The sequence below is a fragment of the Manis pentadactyla genome, chromosome 13, assembly GCF_030020395.1.
Source record: "Manis pentadactyla isolate mManPen7 chromosome 13, mManPen7.hap1, whole genome shotgun sequence".
NCBI lineage: Eukaryota > Metazoa > Chordata > Mammalia > Pholidota > Manidae > Manis > Manis pentadactyla.
The window spans coordinates 44,375,589-44,388,621 of record NC_080031.1 but is presented as its reverse complement, the minus strand read 5'-3'; positions in this window follow the sequence as shown (position 1 = coordinate 44,388,621).

The following is a 13,033-nucleotide window of genomic DNA, read 5'->3' as shown; positions in this document are numbered from 1 at the left end:
TTGTCTGCCCATCTGTCCTTGTGTACAGAACAGTTAACCAATTACCCTATATCACTTTCCTACACTATGCTTCCAAAAGTCCTGCAAAGTATCTAGGCTGTAGATAGAGCACTGGGTTTACCGAGACACTTGCAGTTCGAGTCGGCCGCGTGTACCTAAAAAACCAGGAAATGGTTGTGCCGGGACTTGATCCCGTGTCTCTATCCTCTGTCCTCTTTCATCTCCTTCTAACTTGCTATCTGTATTTAGCCACATTCTTTGACTAAGTGCTCCCTGAAGACCACAAGTATCATTCCTCTGGGCCTGTTGTCACGAGAAAAGTAAACTTGCTGCTTTGCTCACCACCATGTTTGAAGGACCTCAGCGTGATCACCTCCGATAGGACGGAGGGTCAAATAAAAAGGAACACCAATTTCTAGACATGAGCAGTTGGGAGCTAAGAGTGTATTGTGGGGTGACGAGTTTATTTGAGTGTCCAAACATCCCTCTTTAGGTAGTTATTAGATCTTCACATTCGTGAACATCATAAAATCCACTGATTTCAAAGGCCCAGATGCTTATTATTACAGCAACTCAGTTGTTGAGGTGAGAGAAAATGAGAAGTATGTTGCTGCACCACTAAATCAATGGCTGGGAACGGCTGAAACCAAACAAAAAGAATTCACGGTTGCCAGATAGGGCTATTTTCTTCTGACAGTCTCAGGGGACTCAAACAGAATCCATTTGTTTGATTGTTTGTTTTTCAGTTTCACTCGTGCAGTGTACTTGTCCACACACCTTCGGCTTGTAGTTTGTCTGTGTCCTTGGATCTCAAGTGAGTCTCCTGTAAGTAAGCACGTAGGTGTCTTGAGATTTCATCCCTTCTTTTAACCCTGTGTCTTTTGTTTGCTGCACTCAGTGCCTGACCTTTTATTCTGATGATTTAGAGCTGTGCACTTACTGCACTTAAAGAATTTTTTTTGTCATTAAGCTAAAATCACTTGAAGAACATTATGTTTACTATGCACCCCCCTTCACCAAGTACCCCTGAAAAACCTCTTCAGTCGCTCTCGATCTGCGTAGTTGGATGCTGTAGACCCCTTCACCATGTCCCTCCCAACAGACCCCGTTACAGTCGCTCTCCATCAGTGAGTAGTAAGATGTTATATGATCTCTACTAGCCTTCCCTGCGTTGAACAGCACTCCTCATGCCCCCTCGACCCCAAGCATTATACATGCTAAAAATAATGCCCCCATTCTTTCTCCTCACACTTATCCCTCCCTTCAGACCCACCCTGCCCAGTCCTTTTCCCTTTGGTATCTTTTAGTCAACTCTCTCTCGGGTTCTGTGAGTCTGCTGCTGTTTTTTTCCTTCAGTTTTTCTTTGTTGTTATACTCCACACATGAGTGAAAACACTTGGTACTTGTCTTTCTACTCCTGGACTATTTGTCTGAACATACTACCGTCTAGCTCCATCCAGGTCATTGCAAATGGTAGTATTTGTTTTCTTCTTAAGGCTGCTTACTGCACTTTTTAAACTGGATTTCATTCTTCCTTCTTGTTTGTAGTTTAGCTATGTTATTCACCATTCAACTCCTGGTTATGAACAGTAGCTTTGTGTCAATCGATATGTATCTGTATCTATCTATCTAATGGTCTGTCTGTCTATGTATGTATGTATGTATGTATGTATGTATTTATCTATGTATCTATCTATCTTCCTATCATCTATCTATGATGTCTATCATCTATTAATCTATGTACCTATCTATCTATCTTTCATCTGTCATCTGTGTACCTATCTATCTATGAATCCATCATCTTTTTGTCTGCCCATCTATCCTTCTGTACAGAACAGTTAACAACATAGCCTATGCCTCTTTCCTACATTATGCTTCCAGAAATCTTGCAAGGTAGCTAAGCCATAAGGAGAGCACTGTGTTCACCGATACACTTTCAGGTAGAGTCAGCCGCGTGTGCTTACAAAACCAGTAAATGGAGGTGAAAGGACTTGAACCTGTATCTCTGTCCTCTGTCCTCTTATACTTCCTGCTCACTTGGTGACTTTATTTAGCCACATTCAGTGAGTAAGTGATCCCTGAAGACCACAAGTATCCTTCGTCTGGTCCGGTTGTCGAAAGAAAAGTGTACTTGGTTCTTTGCACACCACCATGTTTGAGGGACATTGGCGTGATCACTGCTGATAGGTGGAGGGACAAATATAAAGGAACACCTATTTCTGGACAGGAGCAGTTGGGAACAAAGAGTGTGTTGTGGAGTGAAGTGTTTATTTGAGGGTCCAAACTTCCCTCTTTAGGTGGTTATTACTTCTTTACATTCGTGAACATCATAAAAAGCAATGATTTTAAAAGCCCAGACGCATATTATTACAGCAATTCATTTGTTGAGGTGAGAGGAAATGAGAAGGAAGTTGCTGCACCACGAAATCTCTGCCTGAGCACTGCTGAAAAAAAAAAAAAAGAATTCACGGTGGCTAGATAGTGCTATTTTCTACTGACTCTCTCTGGGGTCCAAAAGAGAATCCATTTCTTTCTTTGTTTCTCAGGTTCACTTGTGTAGGGAACCTGTCCCCGCCCCTTCAGCTTGTAGTTTGTCTGTGTCCTTGGATCTCAAGTGAGTCTCCAGTAACGGAGCACGTAGGTGGTCTTGAGTTTTCATCAGTTCTTCTAACCCTGTGTCTTTTGATTGGAGCACTCAAAGCCTGTACTTTTATTCTGATATTTGAGAGCTGTGCTCTTTCTGCACTTTGAAATTCTTTTTGTTCTCATTAATATACAATCACATGCAGAAAATTATGTTATTCTGTCTACCCTCTTCACCAAGTCACCCCAAATCCCATTTACAGCCGCTCTCCGTCAGCATGTACTAAGATGCTGTAGAATCACTACATGTCTTCTCTGTGTTGTACAGCCCTGCCCACGACACCCCACCCTACACATTATACATGCTAATCCTAATGCCCCCATTCTTTTTCCCCGCACTTATTACTCCCTTCCCACAAACCCTACCCAGTCCCTTTCTCTTTGGTAACTGTTAGTCCACTCTCGGGTTCTGTGAGTCTGCTGCTTTCTTTTCCTTCAGTTTTTCTTTGTTATCATACTCCACACATGAGTGAAATCATTTGGTACATGTATTTCTCCGCCTGGCCTATTTGACTGAGCATAATACCCTCTAGCTCCATCCACGTTATTGCAAATGATAGGATTTGTTTTCTTCTTATGGCTGCTTACTGCACTTTTTAAACTGGATTTCATTCTTCTTTTTTGTTTGTAGTTTTGCTATGTGCTTTCACCATTGCTCTCCTTGTTATGAGCAGTAGCTTTGTGTTAATCGATATGTACCTATATCTATCTATCTGTCTGTCTATCTATTTATCAATCACTCAATCAATCATCTTTTTGTCTGCCCATCTGTCCTTGTGTACAGAACAGTTAACCAATTACCCTATATCACTTTCCTACACTATGCTTCCAAAAGTCCTGCAAAGTATCTAGGCTGTAGATAGAGCACTGGGTTTACCGAGACACTTGCAGTTCGAGTCGGCCGCGTGTACCTAAAAAACCAGGAAATGGTTGTGCCGGGACTTGATCCCGTGTCTCTATCCTCTGTCCTCTTTCATCTCCTTCTAACTTGCTATCTGTATTTAGCCACATTCTTTGACTAAGTGCTCCCTGAAGACCACAAGTATCATTCCTCTGGGCCTGTTGTCACGAGAAAAGTAAACTTGCTGCTTTGCTCACCACCATGTTTGAAGGACCTCAGCGTGATCACCTCCGATAGGACGGAGGGTCAAATAAAAAGGAACACCAATTTCTAGACATGAGCAGTTGGGAGCTAAGAGTGTATTGTGGGGTGACGAGTTTATTTGAGTGTCCAAACATCCCTCTTTAGGTAGTTATTAGATCTTCACATTCGTGAACATCATAAAATCCACTGATTTCAAAGGCCCAGATGCTTATTATTACAGCAACTCAGTTGTTGAGGTGAGAGAAAATGAGAAGTATGTTGCTGCACCACTAAATCAATGGCTGGGAACGGCTGAAACCAAACAAAAAGAATTCACGGTTGCCAGATAGGGCTATTTTCTTCTGACAGTCTCAGGGGACTCAAACAGAATCCATTTGTTTGATTGTTTGTTTTTCAGTTTCACTCGTGCAGTGTACTTGTCCACACACCTTCGGCTTGTAGTTTGTCTGTGTCCTTGGATCTCAAGTGAGTCTCCTGTAAGTAAGCACGTAGGTGTCTTGAGATTTCATCCCTTCTTTTAACCCTGTGTCTTTTGTTTGCTGCACTCAGTGCCTGACCTTTTATTCTGATGATTTAGAGCTGTGCACTTACTGCACTTAAAGAATTTTTTTTATCATTAAGCTAAAATCACTTGAAGAACATTATGTTTACTATGCACCCCCCTTCACCAAGTACCCCTGAAAAACCTCTTCAGTCGCTCTCGATCTGCGTAGTTGGATGCTGTAGACCCCTTCACCATGTCCCTCCCAACAGACCCCGTTACAGTCGCTCTCCATCAGTGAGTAGTAAGATGTTATATGATCTCTACTAGCCTTCCCTGCGTTGAACAGCACTCCTCATGCCCCCTCGACCCCAAGCATTATACATGCTAAAAATAATGCCCCCATTCTTTCTCCTCACACTTATCCCTCCCTTCAGACCCACCCTGCCCAGTCCTTTTCCCTTTGGTAACTTTTAGTCAACTCTCTCTCGGGTTCTGTGAGTCTGCTGCTGTTTTTTTCCTTCAGTTTTTCTTTGTTGTTATACTCCACACATGAGTGAAAACACTTGGTACTTGTCTTTCTACTCCTGGACTATTTGTCTGAACATACTACCGTCTAGCTCCATCCAGGTCATTGCAAATGGTAGTATTTGTTTTCTTCTTAAGGCTGCTTACTGCACTTTTTAAACTGGATTTCATTCTTCCTTCTTGTTTGTAGTTTAGCTATGTTATTCACCATTCAACTCCTGGTTATGAACAGTAGCTTTGTGTCAATCGATATGTATCTGTATCTATCTATCTAATGGTCTGTCTGTCTATGTATGTATGTATGTATGTATGTATGTATTTATCTATGTATCTATCTATCTTCCTATCATCTATCTATGATGTCTATCATCTATTAATCTATGTACCTATCTATCTATCTTTCATCTGTCATCTGTGTACCTATCTATCTATGAATCCATCATCTTTTTGTCTGCCCATCTATCCTTCTGTACAGAACAGTTAACAACATAGCCTATGCCTCTTTCCTACATTATGCTTCCAGAAATCTTGCAAGGTAGCTAAGCCATAAGGAGAGCACTGTGTTCACCGATACACTTTCAGGTAGAGTCAGCCGCGTGTGCTTACAAAACCAGTAAATGGAGGTGAAAGGACTTGAACCTGTATCTCTGTCCTCTGTCCTCTTATACTTCCTGCTCACTTGGTGACTTTATTTAGCCACATTCAGTGAGTAAGTGATCCCTGAAGACCACAAGTATCCTTCGTCTGGTCCGGTTGTCGAAAGAAAAGTGTACTTGGTTCTTTGCACACCACCATGTTTGAGGGACATTGGCGTGATCACTGCTGATAGGTGGAGGGACAAATATAAAGGAACACCTATTTCTGGACAGGAGCAGTTGGGAACAAAGAGTGTGTTGTGGAGTGAAGTGTTTATTTGAGGGTCCAAACTTCCCTCCTTAGGTGGTTATTACTTCTTTACATTCGTGAACATCATAAAAAGCAATGATTTTAAAAGCCCAGACGCATATTATTACAGCAATTCATTTGTTGAGGTGAGAGGAAATGAGAAGGAAGTTGCTGCACCACGAAATCTCTGCCTGAGCACTGCTGAAAAAAAAAAAAAAGAATTCACGGTGGCTAGATAGTGCTATTTTCTACTGACTCTCTCTGGGGTCCAAAAGAGAATCCATTTCTTTCTTTGTTTCTCAGGTTCACTTGTGTAGGGAACCTGTCCCCGCCCCTTCAGCTTGTAGTTTGTCTGTGTCCTTGGATCTCAAGTGAGTCTCCAGTAACGGAGCACGTAGGTGGTCTTGAGTTTTCATCAGTTCTTCTAACCCTGTGTCTTTTGATTGGAGCACTCAAAGCCTGTACTTTTATTCTGATATTTGAGAGCTGTGCTCTTTCTGCACTTTGAAATTCTTTTTGTTCTCATTAATATACAATCACATGCAGAAAATTATGTTATTCTGTCTACCCTCTTCACCAAGTCACCCCAAATCCCATTTACAGCCGCTCTCCGTCAGCATGTACTAAGATGCTGTAGAATCACTACATGTCTTCTCTGTGTTGTACAGCCCTGCCCACGACACCCCACCCTACACATTATACATGCTAATCCTAATGCCCCCATTCTTTTTCCCCGCACTTATTACTCCCTTCCCACAAACCCTACCCTGTCCCTTTCTCTTTGGTAACTGTTAGTCCACTCTCGGGTTCTGTGAGTCTGCTGCTGTCTTTTCCTTCAGTTTTTCTTTGTTATCATACTCCACACATGAGTGAAATCATTTGGTACATGTATTTCTCCGCCTGGCCTATTTGACTGAGCATAATACCCTCTAGCTCCATCCACGTTATTGCAAATGATAGGATTTGTTTTCTTCTTATGGCTGCTTACTGCACTTTTTAAACTGGATTTCATTCTTCTTTTTTGTTGGTAGTTTTGCTATGTGCTTTCACCATTGCTCTCCTTGTTATGAGCAGTAGCTTTGTGTTAATCGATATGTACCTATATCTATCTATCTGTCTGTCTATCTATTTATCAATCACTCAATCAATCATCTTTTTGTCTGCCCATCTGTCCTTGTGTACAGAACAGTTAACCAATTACCCTATATCACTTTCCTACACTATGCTTCCAAAAGTCCTGCAAAGTATCTAGGCTGTAGATAGAGCACTGGGTTTACCGAGACACTTGCAGTTCGAGTCGGCCGCGTGTACCTAAAAAACCAGGAAATGGTTGTGCCGGGACTTGATCCCGTGTCTCTATCCTCTGTCCTCTTTCATCTCCTTCTAACTTGCTATCTGTATTTAGCCACATTCTTTGACTAAGTGCTCCCTGAAGACCACAAGTATCATTCCTCTGGGCCTGTTGTCACGAGAAAAGTAAACTTGCTGCTTTGCTCACCACCATGTTTGAAGGACCTCAGCATGATCACCTCCGATAGGACGGAGGGTCAAATAAAAAGGAACACCAATTTCTAGACATGAGCAGTTGGGAGCTAAGAGTGTATTGTGGGGTGACGAGTTTATTTGAGTGTCCAAACATCCCTCTTTAGGTAGTTATTAGATCTTCACATTCGTGAACATCATAAAATCCACTGATTTCAAAGGCCCAGATGCTTATTATTACAGCAACTCAGTTGTTGAGGTGAGAGAAAATGAGAAGTATGTTGCTGCACCACTAAATCAATGGCTGGGAACGGCTGAAACCAAACAAAAAGAATTCACGGTTGCCAGATAGGGCTATTTTCTTCTGACAGTCTCAGGGGACTCAAACAGAATCCATTTGTTTGATTGTTTGTTTTTCAGTTTCACTCGTGCAGTGTACTTGTCCACACACCTTCGGCTTGTAGTTTGTCTGTGTCCTTGGATCTCAAGTGAGTCTCCTGTAAGTAAGCACGTAGGTGTCTTGAGATTTCATCCCTTCTTTTAACCCTGTGTCTTTTGTTTGCTGCACTCAGTGCCTGACCTTTTATTCTGATGATTTAGAGCTGTGCACTTACTGCACTTAAAGAATTTTTTTTATCATTAAGCTAAAATCACTTGAAGAACATTATGTTTACTATGCACCCCCCTTCACCAAGTACCCCTGAAAAACCTCTTCAGTCGCTCTCGATCTGCGTAGTTGGATGCTGTAGACCCCTTCACCATGTCCCTCCCAACAGACCCCGTTACAGTCGCTCTCCATCAGTGAGTAGTAAGATGTTATATGATCTCTACTAGCCTTCCCTGCGTTGAACAGCACTCCTCATGCCCCCTCGACCCCAAGCATTATACATGCTAAAACTAATGCCCCCATTCTTTCTCCTCACACTTATCCCTCCCTTCAGACCCACCCTGCCCAGTCCTTTTCCCTTTGGTAACTTTTAGTCAACTCTCGGGTTCTGTGAGTCTGCTGCTGTTTTTTTCCTTCAGTTTTTCTTTGTTGTTATACTCCACACATGAGTGAAAACACTTGGTACTTGTCTTTCTACTCCTGGACTATTTGTCTGAACATACTACCGTCTAGCTCCATCCAGGTCATTGCAAATGGTAGTATTTGTTTTCTTCTTAAGGCTGCTTACTGCACTTTTTAAACTGGATTTCATTCTTCCTTCTTGTTTGTAGTTTAGCTATGTTATTCACCATTCAACTCCTGGTTATGAACAGTAGCTTTGTGTCAATCGATATGTATCTGTATCTATCTATCTAATATTCTGTCTGTCTATGTATGTATGTATGTATGTATGTATGTATTTATCTATGTATCTATCTATCTTCCTATCATCTATCTATGATGTCTATCATCTATTAATCTATGTACCTATCTATCTATCTTTCATCTGTCATCTGTGTACCTATCTATCTATGAATCCATCATCTTTTTGTCTGCCCATCTATCCTTCTGTACAGAACAGTTAACAACATAGCCTATGCCTCTTTCCTACATTATGCTTCCAGAAATCTTGCAAGGTAGCTAAGCCATAAGGAGAGCACTGTGTTCACCGATACACTTTCAGGTAGAGTCAGCCGCGTGTGCTTACAAAACCAGTAAATGGAGGTGAAAGGACTTGAACCTGTATCTCTGTCCTCTGTCCTCTTATACTTCCTGCTCACTTGGTGACTTTATTTAGCCACATTCAGTGAGTAAGTGATCCCTGAAGACCACAAGTATCCTTCGTCTGGTCCGGTTGTCGAAAGAAAAGTGTACTTGGTTCTTTGCACACCACCATGTTTGAGGGACATTGGCGTGATCACTGCTGATAGGTGGAGGGACAAATATAAAGGAACACCTATTTCTGGACAGGAGCAGTTGGGAACAAAGAGTGTGTTGTGGAGTGAAGTGTTTATTTGAGGGTCCAAACTTCCCTCCTTAGGTGGTTATTACTTCTTTACATTCGTGAACATCATAAAAAGCAATGATTTTAAAAGCCCAGACGCATATTATTACAGCAATTCATTTGTTGAGGTGAGAGGAAATGAGAAGGAAGTTGCTGCACCACGAAATCTATGCCTGAGCACTGCTGAAACCAAACAAAAAGAATTCACGGTGGCTAGATAGTGCTATTTTCTACTGACTCTCTCTGGGGTCCAAAAGAGAATCCATTTCTTTCTTTGTTTCTCAGGTTCACTTGTGTAGGGAACCTGTCCCCGCCCCTTCAGCTTGTAGTTTGTCTGTGTCCTTGGATCTCAAGTGAGTCTCCAGTAACGGAGCACGTAGGTGGTCTTGAGTTTTCATCAGTTCTTCTAACCCTGTGTCTTTTGATTGGAGCACTCAAAGCCTGTACTTTTATTCTGATATTTGAGAGCTGTGCTCTTTCTGCACTTTGAAATTCTTTTTGTTCTCATTAATATACAATCACATGCAGAAAATTATGTTATTCTGTCTACCCTCTTCACCAAGTCACCCCAAATCCCATTTACAGCCGCTCTCCGTCAGCATGTACTAAGATGCTGTAGAATCACTACATGTCTTCTCTGTGTTGTACAGCCCTGCCCACGACACCCCACCCTACACATTATACATGCTAATCCTAATGCCCCCATTCTTTTTCCCCGCACTTATTACTCCCTTCCCACAAACCCTACCCAGTCCCTTTCTCTTTGGTAACTGTTAGTCCACTCTCGGGTTCTGTGAGTCTGCTGCTGTCTTTTCCTTCAGTTTTTCTTTGTTATCATACTCCACACATGAGTGAAATCATTTGGTACATGTATTTCTCCGCCTGGCCTATTTGACTGAGCATAATACCCTCTAGCTCCATCCACGTTATTGCAAATGATAGGATTTGTTTTCTTCTTATGGCTGCTTACTGCACTTTTTAAACTGGATTTCATTCTTCTTTTTTGTTGGTAGTTTTGCTATGTGCTTTCACCATTGCTCTCCTTGTTATGAGCAGTAGCTTTGTGTTAATCGATATGTACCTATATCTATCTATCTGTCTGTCTATCTATTTATCAATCACTCAATCAATCATCTTTTTGTCTGCCCATCTGTCCTTGTGTACAGAACAGTTAACCAATTACCCTATATCACTTTCCTACACTATGCTTCCAAAAGTCCTGCAAAGTATCTAGGCTGTAGATAGAGCACTGGGTTTACCGAGACACTTGCAGTTCGAGTCGGCCGCGTGTACCTAAAAAACCAGGAAATGGTTGTGCCGGGACTTGATCCCGTGTCTCTATCCTCTGTCCTCTTTCATCTCCTTCTAACTTGCTATCTGTATTTAGCCACATTCTTTGACTAAGTGCTCCCTGAAGACCACAAGTATCATTCCTCTGGGCCTGTTGTCACGAGAAAAGTAAACTTGCTGCTTTGCTCACCACCATGTTTGAAGGACCTCAGCGTGATCACCTCCGATAGGACGGAGGGTCAAATAAAAAGGAACACCAATTTCTAGACATGAGCAGTTGGGAGCTAAGAGTGTATTGTGGGGTGACGAGTTTATTTGAGTGTCCAAACATCCCTCTTTAGGTAGTTATTAGATCTTCACATTCGTGAACATCATAAAATCCACTGATTTCAAAGGCCCAGATGCTTATTATTACAGCAACTCAGTTGTTGAGGTGAGAGAAAATGAGAAGTATGTTGCTGCACCACTAAATCAATGGCTGGGAACGGCTGAAACCAAACAAAAAGAATTCACGGTTGCCAGATAGGGCTATTTTCTTCTGACAGTCTCAGGGGACTCAAACAGAATCCATTTGTTTGATTGTTTGTTTTTCAGTTTCACTCGTGCAGTGTACTTGTCCACACACCTTCGGCTTGTAGTTTGTCTGTGTCCTTGGATCTCAAGTGAGTCTCCTGTAAGTAAGCACGTAGGTGTCTTGAGATTTCATCCCTTCTTTTAACCCTGTGTCTTTTGTTTGCTGCACTCAGTGCCTGACCTTTTATTCTGATGATTTAGAGCTGTGCACTTACTGCACTTAAAGAATTTTTTTTATCATTAAGCTAAAATCACTTGAAGAACATTATGTTTACTATGCACCCCCCTTCACCAAGTACCCCTGAAAAACCTCTTCAGTCGCTCTCGATCTGCGTAGTTGGATGCTGTAGACCCCTTCACCATGTCCCTCCCAACAGACCCCGTTACAGTCGCTCTCCATCAGTGAGTAGTAAGATGTTATATGATCTCTACTAGCCTTCCCTGCGTTGAACAGCACTCCTCATGCCCCCTCGACCCCAAGCATTATACATGCTAAAACTAATGCCCCCATTCTTTCTCCTCACACTTATCCCTCCCTTCAGACCCACCCTGCCCAGTCCTTTTCCCTTTGGTAACTTTTAGTCAACTCTCTCTCGGGTTCTGTGAGTCTGCTGCTGTTTTTTTCCTTCAGTTTTTCTTTGTTGTTATACTCCACACATGAGTGAAAACACTTGGTACTTGTCTTTCTACTCCTGGACTATTTGTCTGAACATACTACCGTCTAGCTCCATCCAGGTCATTGCAAATGGTAGTATTTGTTTTCTTCTTAAGGCTGCTTACTGCACTTTTTAAACTGGATTTCATTCTTCCTTCTTGTTTGTAGTTTAGCTATGTTATTCACCATTCAACTCCTGGTTATGAACAGTAGCTTTGTGTCAATCGATATGTATCTGTATCTATCTATCTAATGGTCTGTCTGTCTATGTATGTATGTATGTATGTATGTATGTATTTATCTATGTATCTATCTATCTTCCTATCATCTATCTATGATGTCTATCATCTATTAATCTATGTACCTATCTATCTATCTTTCATCTGTCATCTGTGTACCTATCTATCTATGAATCCATCATCTTTTTGTCTGCCCATCTATCCTTCTGTACAGAACAGTTAACAACATAGCCTATGCCTCTTTCCTACATTATGCTTCCAGAAATCTTGCAAGGTAGCTAAGCCATAAGGAGAGCACTGTGTTCACCGATACACTTTCAGGTAGAGTCAGCCGCGTGTGCTTACAAAACCAGTAAATGGAGGTGAAAGGACTTGAACCTGTATCTCTGTCCTCTGTCCTCTTATACTTCCTGCTCACTTGGTGACTTTATTTAGCCACATTCAGTGAGTAAGTGATCCCTGAAGACCACAAGTATCCTTCGTCTGGTCCGGTTGTCGAAAGAAAAGTGTACTTGGTTCTTTGCACACCACCATGTTTGAGGGACATTGGCGTGATCACTGCTGATAGGTGGAGGGACAAATATAAAGGAACACCTATTTCTGGACAGGAGCAGTTGGGAACAAAGAGTGTGTTGTGGAGTGAAGTGTTTATTTGAGGGTCCAAACTTCCCTCCTTAGGTGGTTATTACTTCTTTACATTCGTGAACATCATAAAAAGCAATGATTTTAAAAGCCCAGACGCATATTATTACAGCAATTCATTTGTTGAGGTGAGAGGAAATGAGAAGGAAGTTGCTGCACCACGAAATCTATGCCTGAGCACTGCTGAAACCAAACAAAAAGAATTCACGGTGGCTAGATAGTGCTATTTTCTACTGACTCTCTCTGGGGTCCAAAAGAGAATCCATTTCTTTCTTTGTTTCTCAGGTTCACTTGTGTAGGGAACCTGTCCCCGCCCCTTCAGCTTGTAGTTTGTCTGTGTCCTTGGATCTCAAGTGAGTCTCCAGTAACGGAGCACGTAGGTGGTCTTGAGTTTTCATCAGTTCTTCTAACCCTGTGTCTTTTGATTGGAGCACTCAAAGCCTGTACTTTTATTCTGATATTTGAGAGCTGTGCTCTTTCTGCACTTTGAAATTCTTTTTGTTCTCATTAATATACAATCACATGCAGAAAATTATGTTATTCTGTCTACCCTCTTCACCAAGTCACCCCAAATCCCAT